The 13,424-nt window shown below is 41.7% G+C and overlaps 1 protein-coding gene across 3 annotated transcripts in view; it reads right to left on the reverse strand.

Annotated features, from left to right (window-relative positions):
• Positions 1-13,424, reverse strand: part of LOC126277580 (peptide methionine sulfoxide reductase MsrB-like) — an 87,037-nt gene that overhangs the window by 10,557 nt on the left and 63,056 nt on the right. The gene's annotated exons all lie outside the window — the stretch shown is intronic.

Here is a 13,424-nt window from a genome sequence, read left to right on the forward strand (position 1 = left end):
ATGTTAACATATTTTTCTTTTAGGAACACTTTGTTTTGTTAGTGCTAGTCTACATTCTATATTTCTTTACTTCTGCTATCATCAGCTATTTTGCTTCTCAAATATTACACCTTGTCTGCTACTTTCAGCATATTATTTCTTAATCTAATTCTCCCACATCACCTGCTGTAATTTGACTCACTCCATTACCCTTCTTTTCCTTTTACTTTTACTGATGTTTATCCTATAACCTCTTTCCAGGAATTATACTCCCAACCAACTTTGCTGTCTCTGAATTTCTAGATACAGATTTTTCTTAAGCCCCACATTGCAGGCCAACTCCTGTAGTCTTTAGTTATGCTCGAAGGTAGTGGGTCAATTTTTTGTAAACCCTCGCTGCCACTGTTGTTATGGTAGGCCAAGTTTGCGAGTTCGTAGTGGGTCAATTTTTTGTAAACCCTCGCTGCCACTGTTGTTATGGTAGGCCAAGTTTGCGAGTTCGTAGCTTCTGGTGCAGTACATCACTAAGACAAATTTCTCCCTGCCAGTATTACACTGCTACACCCCAGAAGGTTCTGCAACACTCCAACAAATTATTAACAAAGTCACACAAATGAGTTAGAAAGATTTACTTATCTTTGTGACTTGTCATATAATGAGGCCTACGACACTGCCTGTAACATAAAAAAGGCTCTCAATGGCTAAGTGCAAATAATCATACGTAAACTTCACAGTACATATGAAATGCAATTTACAACAACACTCTGTTCACTTTTAAGAGTTCACTGAACATCGTTCCCTGTCTTAGTCAGTCCTGTACAATATTTATAACCAAGTGGGTGAGAGCTGCTCTTTTATCTTCCAAGTAGGCTATTGTCCATTGGTGTCCAGTCACTGGTGGATTGTACTCAGCCAGCAATTGGCCAAGGTGAATTTGGTATCTTCATCCACAGCGCTGCCTGTGGTGCTGCTGAAACTCTCACAAGTGACGAGTCTCTGTGCCACTGGCACCAGCTCGCAGCTTTGCGCCTGTGGTGCTTTTGCTCTGGATGTGTCTTGTTCGGACAACACAGCATAATTAATGTTGATTACATTTATTAATTATAAAAAAAAGCAGCTGAGTGAAGGTTTGGAATTATTTGAATAAATAAAAGGATTTGCTGCATCAGCTGCAATAATGTTCCTAGAATGCATTACAATCTTTATTTGCATAGAATATTCCATTTGGGCCATAAGCAGTTAATATCAGTTTCCATTTACAGAACAGTATCCTTCCATTACTACAATCAAAACAAGGATTGGCTATTATATTGTTATTTTGACTGGTGTTCCATAACACACTTCTTTTCCATGCTAAAAACACACACAGACTCACCAAGGAAGTTTCTCTCTGGAAACATTCCATCATTATAGCAAGTTACATTTAGTGTCACCAGCTCCCTGGCATCTGCACACTCTGTGCCCCAGTGATGTGTCCGCCTGTCAGTTGTCTTCTATAAGACACTTTATTTTGCAAAAATCTGAGTCTCTGTAGCCAGCCTAAACACATGCTGCACATTTTACAATGTCATTTGTAAGCTTTAAAATCTTTGTTTTTTCCCTCCTGAACTTTCTTTTTCAATTTTTTCTTTGTTTCCTATTGTAATAGGACATCCTCCTCTAGCATTACTTTTCCTCACTGGTAGTTGTCGATACCAGTACTATTTTTCAAATCTTGGACAGGTCGGTATTATCTCAGTTGCTTTTCTGAAAGCTTTCATGTAATTTTAAACACAATATGTTATATTTCAATCTGAAATTTATGAAAAGGAAATTTCTTTAATTTCAATGTTATAATTGATAAGTACTAGCTCTGAAAGTACAGTTAAAATTGTTTTTTAGAAACATTTGAAATTACAAATTACTAGCACACTTAAAATTTCTATTACTAATTATGCAATCTAGTACTGTTTACTATATTTATTTCTGGATTCATTTATGAAATAATAATCAAAATTAATTTGTCAAGAAAAACTGTAAACCTTTTGGAATATGTTATTCCCACAGAATGGACTAGTAATAAGCGTGCCTCTAATTTATAGTTTGAGAGAATAATGTAATTTTGGATTTGTTAATGTGAAAATTCATAAGACTGTATGGTATACTAAAATGTGACAAAATATATTAACATTACAAAAAAAAAAAATTATTTACACCATTTCTACCATGAGGACCTAAAATGTGAGAATTTCAGCTTCAAGAATCAGACCCCTAGAGAAGAACTGGAGCCAACTCTACAAAAAAAGCTAAGTAAACTAGAAAGTTTATTGTAATCTTCGCTCCTCTCGGATTTTTCATGAAATACATTGCTTATTGTGGACAATAACTGGAATCAGGAAGGAGGGCGGATTATAGCATGTTTCTTGCTCTACGTAGAAATACACCCCTGGAAATGGAAAAAAGAACACATTGACACCGGTGTGTCAGACCCACCATACTTGCTCCGGACACTGCGACAGAGCTGTACAAGCAATGATCACACGCACGGCACAGCGGACACACCAGGAACCGCAGTGTTGGCCGTCAAATGGTGCTAGCTGCGCAGCATTTGTGCACCGCCGCCGTCAGTGTCAGCCAGTTTGCCGTGGCATACGGAGCTCCATCGCAGTCTTTAACACTGGTAGCATGCTTTGACGGGCTTTGAGCGAGGGCGTATAGTGGGCATGCGGGAGGCCGGGTGGACGTACTGCCGAATTGCTCAACACGTGGGGCGTGAGGTCTTCACAGTACATCGATGTTGTCGCTAGTGGTCGGCGAAAGGTGCACGTGCCCGTCGACCTGGGACCGGACCGCAGCGATGCACGGATGCACGTCAAGACCGTAGGATCCTACGCAGTGCCGTAGGGGACCGCACCGCCACTTCCCAGCAAATTAGAGACACTGTTGCTCCTGGGGTATCGGCGAGGACCATTCACAACCGTCTCCATGAAGCTGGGCTACGGTCCTGCACACCGTTAGACCGTCTTCCGCTCACACCCCAACATCGTGCAGCCCGCCTCCAGTGGTGTCGCGACAGGCGTGAATGGAGGGACGAATGGAGACGTGTCGTCTTCAGCGATGAGAGTCGCTTCTGCCTTGGTGCCAATGATGGTCGTATGCGTGTTTGGCGCCGTGCAGGTGAGCGCCACAATCAGGACTGCATACGACCGAGGCACACAGGGCCTACACCCGGCATCATGGTGTGGGGAGCGATCTCCTACACTGGCCGTACACCTCTGGTGATCGTCGAGGGGACACTGAATAGTGCACGGTACATCCAAACCGTCATCGAACCCATCGTTCTACCATTCCTAGACCGGCAAGGGAACTTGCTGTTCCAACAGGACAATGCACGTCCGCATGTATCCCGTGCCACCCAACGTGCTCTAGATGGTGTAAGTCAACTACCCTGGCCAGCAAGATCTCCGGATCTGTCCCCCATTGAGCATGTTTGGGACTGGATGAAGTGTCGTCTCACGCGGTCTGCACGTCCAGCACGAACGGTGGTCCAACTGAGGCGCCAGGTGGAAATGGCGTGGCAAGCCGTTCCACAGGACTACATCCAGCATCTCTACGATCGTCTCCATGGGAGAATAGCAGCCTGCATTGCTGCAAAAGGTGGATATACACTGTACTAGTGCCGACATTGTGCATGCTCTGTTGCCTGTGTCTATGTGCCTGTGGTTCTGTCAGTGTGATCATGTGATATATCTGACCCCAGGAATGTGTCAATAAAGTTTCCCCTTCCTGGGACATTGAATTCACGGTGTTCTTATTTCAATTTCCAGGAGTGTAGAATAACACAGGGGTAGGTTACAACCATGTTTCACTCCTTTCTCAATTGCTACCTCCCTTTCATGTTTTTCACCCATAACTGCAATCTGTTTTTTGTAGAAATTGTAGATGATTTCAAAGAAGGTATTCTAGTAACCACTGTCAAATCCTTTTCTAAATCTACAAGTGCTGTGAATATGGATCTGTCTTGTTCTGCACACATACCAGATGGAACTGTTTTTCAGTGTTGGATTTCCTAAGCATCTTAATAATTCTGAAGAAAGTAATTTGACATCTACAGCAGCTAACAGATGAAATTTACAAATTTGTTGCTAAGTTTTATGTGATTGTTAAAAATGGGATATGTGCAGCTGCAAATGACATTTGCATGTATCCTACATCTTTTGATGCTGCTGTTAAAAAATGTTTTTCAGTTGTTCCAGCACAAATTTTTCCATGTGTAATGGAGTATTAATCATGGGATGTTGAAGCTAATCTCTTTTTTTCCCTAACTTTTCCACTGGATTCTTGGGATGCAGTATCTCCATGTATGACTTCAATGGCACTTCTTTATCCTTGATTTACTGCAACCTCTCACTTATTTATTCACAAATATAAACTGAGGTGATAAAAATCGTGGGATAGCGATACGCACATATAAAGATGGCAGTGCGCCTACACAAGGTATAAAAGGGGAGTGCATTGATGGGAGCTGTCATTTGTACTCAAGTGATTCATGTGAAAAGGTTTCCAATGGGAATATCACTACACAATGGGAATTTTGAAGGGGGTGTTAGTTTAGCTAGATGCATGGGAAATTCCATTTCAGAAATCATTGGGGATTCAATATTATGAGATCCCATAGAGTCACGAGTGTGGCACAAATACGAAATTTCAGGCATTACCTCTCATCACAGACAACACAGTGGCCAATAGCCTTCATTTAACAACTTAGAGCAGTGGTGTCTGCATAGAGTTGTCAGTGCTAACAGTCCACCAAAATAACATGAAATAATAGCAGAAATCAATGTGGGATGTATGACGAACATATCCGTTGTTGTTGTTGTTGTTGTTGTTTTTGTTGTTGTCGTCTTCAGTCCTGAGACTGGTTTGATGCAGCTCTCCATGTTACACTATCCTGTGCAAGCTTCTTCGTCTCCCAGTACCTATTGCAACCTATATCCTTCTGAATCTGTTTAGTGTATTCATCTCTTGGTGTCCCTCTACGATTTTTATCCTCCACGCTGCCCTTCAATGCTAAATTTGTAATCCCTTGATGCCTCAGAATATGTCCTACCAAACGGTCCCTTCTTCTAGTCAAGTTGTGCCACAAACTTCTCTTCTCCCCAATTCTATTCAATACCTCCTCATTAGTTATGTGATCTACCCATTTAATCTTCGGCATTCTTCTGTAGCACCACATTTCGTAAGCTTCTACTCTCTTTTTGTCCAAACTATTTATTGCCCATGTTTCACTTCCATACATGGCTACACTCCAAACAAATACTTTCAGAAATGACTTCCTGACACTTAATTCTATACTTAATGTTAACAAATTTCTCTTCTTCAGAAATGCTTTCCTTGCCATTGCCAGTCTACATTTTATATCCTCTCTACTTCAACCATCATCAGTTATTTTGCGCCCCAGATAGCAAAACTCCTTTACTACTTTAAGTGTCTCGTTTCCTAATCTGATTCCCTCAACATCACCTGGCTTAATTCGACTACATTCCATTATCCTCGTTTTGCTTTTGCTGATGTTCATCTTATACCCTCCTTTCAAGACACTGTCCATTCTGTTCAACTGGTCTGCCAAGTCCTTTGCTGTCTTTGACAGAATTACAATGTCATTGGCAAACCTCAAAGTTTTTATTTCTTCTCCATGGATTTTAATTCCTACTCTGAACTTTTCTTTTGTTTCTTTTATTGCTTGCTCAATATACAGATTGAATAACATCGGGCAGATGCTACAACCATGTCTCACTCCCTTCCCAACCACTACTTCCCTTTCATGTCCCTCGAATCTTATAACTGCCTTCTGCTTTCTGTACAAATTGTAAATAGCCTTTCGCTCCCTGTATTTTATCACTGCCACCTTTAGAATTTGAATGAGAGTATTCCAGTCAACATTGTCAAAAGCTTTCTCTAAGTCTACAAATGATGGAAACACAGGTTTGCCTTTCCTTAATCTTTCTTCTTAGATAAGTCGTAAGGCCGGTATTGCCTCACGTGTTCCAACATTTCTACGAAATCCAAACTGATCTTCCCCGAGGTCGGCTTCTACCAGTTTTTCCATTCGTCTGTAAAGAATTCGCGTTAGTATTTTGCAGCCATGGCTTATTAAACTGATAGGTTGATAATTTTCACATCTGTCAACACCTGCTTTCTTTGGGATTGGAATTATTATATTCTTCTTGAAGTCTGAGGGTATTTCACCTGTCTCATACATCTTGCTCACCAGATGGTAGAGTTTTGTCAGAACTGGCTCTCCCAAGGCCGTCAGTAGTTCTAATGGAATATTGTCTACTCCCGGGGCCTTGTCTTGACTTAGGTTTTTCAGTGCTCTGTCAAACTCTTCACGCAGTATCAGATCTCCCATTTCATCTTCATCTACATCCTCTTCCATTTCCATAATATTGTCCTAAAATACATCGCCCTTGTATAGACCCTCTATATACTCCTTCCACCTTTCTGCTTCCCCTTCTTTGCCTAGAACTGGGTATCCATCTGAGCTCTTGATATTCATACAAGTGGCTCTCTTTTCTCCAAAGGTCTCTTTAATTTTTCTGTAGGCAGTATCTATATTACCCCTAGTGAGATAAGCCTCTATATCCTTACATTTGTCCTCTAGCCATCCCTGCTTAGCCATTTTGCACTTCCTGTTGACCTCATTTACGTTTGTATTCCTTTTTGCCTGCTCCATTTACTGCATTTTTATACTTTTCTCCTTTCATCAATTAAATTCAGTATTTCTTCTGTTACCCAAGGATTTCTACTAGCCCTCATCTTTTTACCTACTTGATCCTCTGCTGCCTTCACTGATTCATCCCTCAGAGCTACACATTCTTCTTCTACCATATTTCTTTCCCCCATTCCTGATAATTGTTCCTTTATGCTCTCCTTGAATCTCTGGTTCTTTCAGTTTATCCAGGTCCCATCTCCTTAAATTCCCACTTTTTTGCAGTTTCTTCAGTTTGAATCTACAGTTCAGAACCAATAGATTGTGGTCAGAGTCCACATCTGCCCCTGGAAATGTCTTACAATTTAAAACCTGGTTCCTAAATCTCTGTCTTAGCAGTATATAATCTATCTGATACCTTTTAGTATCTCCAGGATTCTTCCATGTATACAACCTTCTTTCATGATTCTTGAACCAAGTGTTAGCTATGATTAAGTTATGCTCTGTGCAAAATTCTACCAGTCGGCTTCCTCTTTCATTTCTTATCCCCAATCCATATTTACCTACTATGTTTCCTTCTCTCCCTTTTCCTACTCTCGAATTCCAGTCACCCATGACTATTAAATTTTCCTCTCCCTTCACTACCTGAATAATTTCTTTTATCTCGTCATACATTTCATCAATTTCTTCATCATCTGCAGAGCTAGTTGGCATATAAACTTGTATTACTGTAGTAGGCATGGGCTTCGTGTCTATCTTGGCCACAATAATGTGCTCACTATGCTGTTTCTGGTAGCTTACCCGCACTTCCACTTTTTAACCATTACTAAACCTACTCCTGCAATACCCCTATTTGATTTTGTATTTATGACCCTGTATTCACCTGACCAAAAGTCTTGTTCCTCCTGCTACCAAACTTCACTAATTCCCACTATATCTAACTTTAACTGATCCATTTCCCTTTTTAAATTTTCTAACTTACCTGCCCAATTAAGCGATTTGACATTCCACACTCCGATCTGTAGAACGCCAGTTTTCTTTCTCCTGATAACGACGTCCTCCTGAGTAGTCCCCGCCCGGAGATCCGAATGGGGGACTATTTTACCTCCGGAATATTTTACCCAAGAGGACGCCATCATCATTTAACCATACAGTAAAGCTGCATGCCCTTGGGAAAAATCAAGGCTGTAGTTTCCCCTTGCTTTCAACTGTTCACAGTACCAGCACAGCAAGGCCGTTGTGGTTAGTGTTACAAGGCCAGATCAGTCAATATCTACATCTACATCTACATCCGTACTCCGCAAGCCACCTGACGGTGTGTGGCGGAGGGTACCCTGAGTACCTCTATCGGTTCTCCCTTCTATTCCAGTCTCGTATTGTACGTGGAAAGAAGGACTGTCGGTATGCTTCTGTGTGGGCTCTAATCTCTCTGATTTTATCCTCATGGTCTCTTCGCGAGATATACGTAGGAGGGAGCAATATACTGCTTGACTCTTCGGTGAAGGTATGTTCTCAAAACTTCAACAAAAGCCCGTACCGAGCTACTGAGCGTCTCTCCTGCAGAGTCTTCCACTGGAGTTTATCTATCATCTCCGTAACGCTTTCGCAATTACTAAATGATCCTGTAACGAAGCGCGCTGCTCTCCGTTGGATCTTCTCTATCTCTTCTATCAACCCTACCTGGTGCGGATCCCACACTGCTGAGCAGTATTCAAGCATTGGGCGAACAAGCGTACTGTAACCTACTTCCTTTGTTGTCGGATTGCATTTCCTTAGGATTCTTCCAATGAATCTCAGTCTGGCATCTGCTTTACCGACGATCAACTTTATATGATCATTCCATTTTAAATCACTCCTAATGCGTACTCCCAGATAATTTATGGAATTAACTGCTTCCAGTTGCTGACCTGCTATTTTGTAGCTAAATGATAAGGGACCTATCTTTCTATGTATTCGCATCACATTACACTTCGCTACATTGAGATTCAATTGCCATTCCGTGCACCATGCGTCAATTTGCTGCAGATCCTCCTGCATTTCAGTACAATTTTCCATTGTTGCAACCTCTCGATACACCACAGCATCATCTGCAAAAAGCCTCAGTGAACTTCCGATGTCATCCACCAGGTCATTTATGTATATTGTGAATAGCAACGGTCCTATGACACTCCCCTGCGGCACACCTGAAATCACTCTTACTTCGGAAGACTTCTCTCCATTGAGAATGACGTGCTGCGTTCTGTTATCTAGGAACTCCTCAATCCAATCACACAATTGATCTGATAGTCCGTATGCTCTTACTTTGTTCATTAAACGACTATGGGGAACTGTGTCAAACGCCTTGCGGAAGTCAAGAAACACGGCATCTACCTGTGAACCCGTGTCTAAGGCCCTCTGAGTCTTGTGGACGAATAGCGCGAGCTGGGTTTCACACGATCGTCTTTTTCGAAACCCATGCTGATTCCTACAGAGTAGATTTCTAGTCTCCAGAAAAGACATTATACTCGAACATAATACGTGTTCCAAAATTCTACAACTGATCGACGTTAGAGATATAGGTCTATAGTTCTGCACATCTGTTCGACGTCCCTTCTTGAGAACGGGGATGACCTGTGCCCTTTTCCAATCCTTTGGAACGCTTCGCTCTTCTAGAGACCTACGGTACACCGCTGCAAGAAGGGGGGCAAGTTCCTTCGCGTACTCTGTGTAAAATCGAACTGGTATCCCATCAGGACCAGCGGCCTTTCCTCTTTTGAGCGATTTTAATTGTTTCTCTATCCCTCTGTCGTCTACTTCGATATCTACCATTTTGTCAACTGTGCGACAATCTAGAGAAGGAAGCACAGTGCAGTCTTCCTCTGTGAAACAGCTTTGGAAGAAGACATTTAGTAATTCGGCCTTTAGTCTGTCATCCTCTGTTTCAGTACCATTTTGGTCACAGAGTGTCTGGACATTTTGTTTTGATCCACCTACCGCTTTGACATAGGACCAAAATTTCTTAGGATTTTCTGCCAAGTCAGTACATAGAACGTTACTTTCGAATTCATTGAAAGCCTCTCGCATAGCCCTCCTCACACTACATTTCGCTTCGCGTAATTTTTGTTTGTCTGCAAGGCTTTGGCTATGTTTATGTTTGCTGTGAAGTTCCCTTTGCTTCCGCAGCAGTTTTCTAACTCGGTTGTTGTACCACGGTGGCTCTTTTCCATCTCTTACGATCTTGCTTGGCACATACTCATCTAACGCATATTGTACCATGGTTTTGAACTTTGTCCACTGATCCTCAACACTATCTGCACTTGAGACAAAACTTTTGTGTTGAGCCGTCAGGTACTCTGTAATCTGCTTTTTGTCACTTTTGCTAAACAGAAAAATCTTCCTACCTTTTTTAATATTTCTATTTACGGCTGAAATCATCGACGCAGTAACCGCTTTATGATCGCTGATTCCCTGTTCTGCATTAACTGATTCAAATAGTTCGGGTCTGTTTGTCACCAGAAGGTCTAATATATTATCGCCACGAGTCGGTTTTCTGTTTAACTGCTCAAGGTAGTTTTCAGATAAAGCACTTAAAAATATTTCACTGGATTCTTTGTCCCTGCCACCCGTTATGAACGTTTGAGTCTCCCAGTCTATATCCGGCAAATTAAAATCTCCACCCAGAACTATAACATGGTGGGGAAATCTACTCGAAATATTTTCCAAATTATTCTTCAGGTGCTGAGCCACAACAGCTGCTGAGCCTGGGGGCCTATAGAGACATCCAATTACCATGTCTGAGCCTGCTTTAACCGTGACCTTCACCCAAATCATTTCACAATTCGAATCTCCGTCAATTTCCTTCGATACTATTGCACTTCTTATCGCTATAAACACGCCTCCCCCTTCACTGTCCAGCCTATCTCTGTGGTATACATTCCAATCAGAGTTTAGGATTTCATTACTGTTTACGTCTGGTTTCAGCCAACTTTCTGTTCCTAGTACTATATGGGCGTTGTGACCGTTTATTAATGAGAGCAGTTCTGGGACCTTTCTATAGACGCTTCTGCAGTTTACTATTAGCACATTAATATTGTTATTCCTTGTTGCATTTTGCCTACTCCTGCCTTGCCGCGTCTCAGGAGGCGTCTTGTCGGGCCTAGGGAGGGAATTCTCTAACCTAAAAAAACCCCATGTGCACTCCACACGTACTCCGCTACCCTCGTAGCCGCTTCCGGCGTGTAGTGCACGCCTGACCTATTCAGGGGGACCCTACATTTCTCCACCCGATAGCGGAGGTCGAGAAATTTGCACCCCAGCTCTCCGCAGAATCGTCTGAGCCTCTGGTTTAAGCCTTCCACTCGGCTCCAAACCAGAGGACCGCGATCGGTTCTCGGAACGATACTACAAATAGTTAGCTCTGATTCCACCCCGCGAGCGAGGCTTTCCACCTTCACCAACTCCGCCAACCGCCTGTACGAACTGAGGATGACCTCTGAACCCAGACGGCAAGAGTCATTGGTGCCGACATGAGCAACAATTTGCAGTCGGGTGCACCCAGTGCTCCCTATCGCCGCCGGTAGGGCCTCCTCCACATCTCGGATGAGACCCCCCGGCAAGCAGACAGAGTGAACACTGGCCTTCTTCCCCAGACTGTTGCCCCTGCAACTACTGAAAAGGCTGCTGCCCCCCTTCAGAAACCACATGTTTGTCTGACCTCTCAACAGATACCCCTCTGTTGTGGTTGCACCTACGGTACGTCCACTTGTATCACTGAGGCATGCAAGCCTCCCAACCAACGGTAAAGTCCATGGTTCATGAGGGGAAGGCATATCCATTAAGACAGTGTGAATAGCACAACATTGCATGCAATGCCTCTCCTGGTCTCATGACCATGTAGGTTGAATACTAGATGACTGGAAAACTATGGCCTGGTCAGATGAGTCCCGATTTCTGTTGGTACGAGTTGATGGTAAGGTTTGAGTGTGGTGCAGACCCTACAAAGCCATGGACCCAAGTTGTCAACAAGGCACTGTACAAGAAGGCGGTGGCTCCATAATGGTGTGTGCTGTGTTTACATGGAATGATCTGGGCCCAATTAAACCAATCATTAATTGGAAATGATTATTTTTGGCTACTTAAAGATCATTTGCAGCCATTCATGGACTTCATGTTCCCAAATAATGATGGAATTTTTACAGATTACAATGCTCCAAGTCACCAGGCCACAATTGTTCCCAACTAATTTGAAGAATTGTGGACAATTTGAGCGAATGATAAAGCCATAAAACCATCCAGATGGCCCTACATGAATCCCATCCAAAATTTAAAGGGCGTAATCAAGAGATCAATTCAGGCACAAAATCCTGCACCAGCAACACTTTTACAATTATGGATGGCTAGAGAGGCAGCATAGGCTCAATGTTTCTACAGGGAACTTTCATGTTGAGTTGCTGCACTGTGCCAGGCAAAATGAGGTTTGACATGATATTAGGAGAAATCTCATGACTTTTGTCACCTCCATGTATTTATTGAAATACAGAGTACACACCTGTGAAAGCATCACGTTAAACATGCTGAAAGCCTGAATGATCTGTAAAATACTAGTTTACCTTATGCCAGGGTGACTCATCATTCACAAATGGTCAATCAGCCTCATGCATCTGGTGCGCATTCTGTTTTCAGCTTTACGGGAGAAAATATGGGATTTCTCATTGCGTGTTTGTGTCCACAGGAAAGAGCACACTGTTGGCCTTCATAACAATTCAGCAGTATCATCATCACAACAGTTTATGTACGCGCAAAAGTCCAGAATGATCAACAAATCAGACAAAAGCTCTTCAAACTAAAAGTCACTATTCAGAATAGAACCATAACTTTAAAAAAAGGAGACTGAAATTCTGGAATATGCTTTTGTACGTGTGTCATCAAAACATGTCAAAAAATGAACAAGTAATTCAACAGATTGAAAGAAGATCATGCAGATTAAGTTGTAGGAAGAACCTCCCCAGCACAATACCGCAGTATACAGTATTCTCTGGTATCTAATTATTGTAAGTCTTAGAACATATAATGATTTCACAAACAGCACATCACAAAGCAAATTAACCCTGCAAATATGTTAATTTTCTTAGATCACTGACTTAAGTTTGGTTAAAATTAATGTAATGGATAATTACCTTTTTATAGTTCTGAGGCCGACTATATAGGTATGCCCAAAAGCCATTAATAAATTGTTAAAAAATACATGACACTAAGATAGGGTCACTGGCAGACGTCACATTTAAGAATTGTGATTTTAAAAACTAATTTGAATGAATCATTTACATTAACCTGATGATACTTTTGAGTTTTGAAACGTCTTGTTGAAAGTCAGAATGAATTTAGAAAATGAATTCAACTTACTTAGTCATGGTAGAAGTCATGAACAAAATAATAATTGTAATTAATATATTACAGGTGGCTTTCTGCATTTGGAAAAAAAGTAACTGCCTTGTTTTAATATGGCATAGCATTAACAAGCATATGGAACAAAGAGAAGAATGCAGGCTGCAAGACTAGAATTCCATTATATGCTCTAGATTTACCATTTGCCACGAGAAAAAATTATTTACCTGGAAAAATATTTTCTAAGTAATCCACAAATGAAAATATTTCGAACCACTAATTACCTGACCCAAACTTCTAACACTTTACAGCTACGTGTTTCTAGAAAAACAGACAGAATACAGTCTGCTGGACTAAAGGAAATTCCAATTAAAAATCAATTTCATTTCAG

Source organism: Schistocerca gregaria, chromosome 1, assembly GCF_023897955.1.
Source record: "Schistocerca gregaria isolate iqSchGreg1 chromosome 1, iqSchGreg1.2, whole genome shotgun sequence".
Taxonomy (NCBI): domain Eukaryota; kingdom Metazoa; phylum Arthropoda; class Insecta; order Orthoptera; family Acrididae; genus Schistocerca; species Schistocerca gregaria.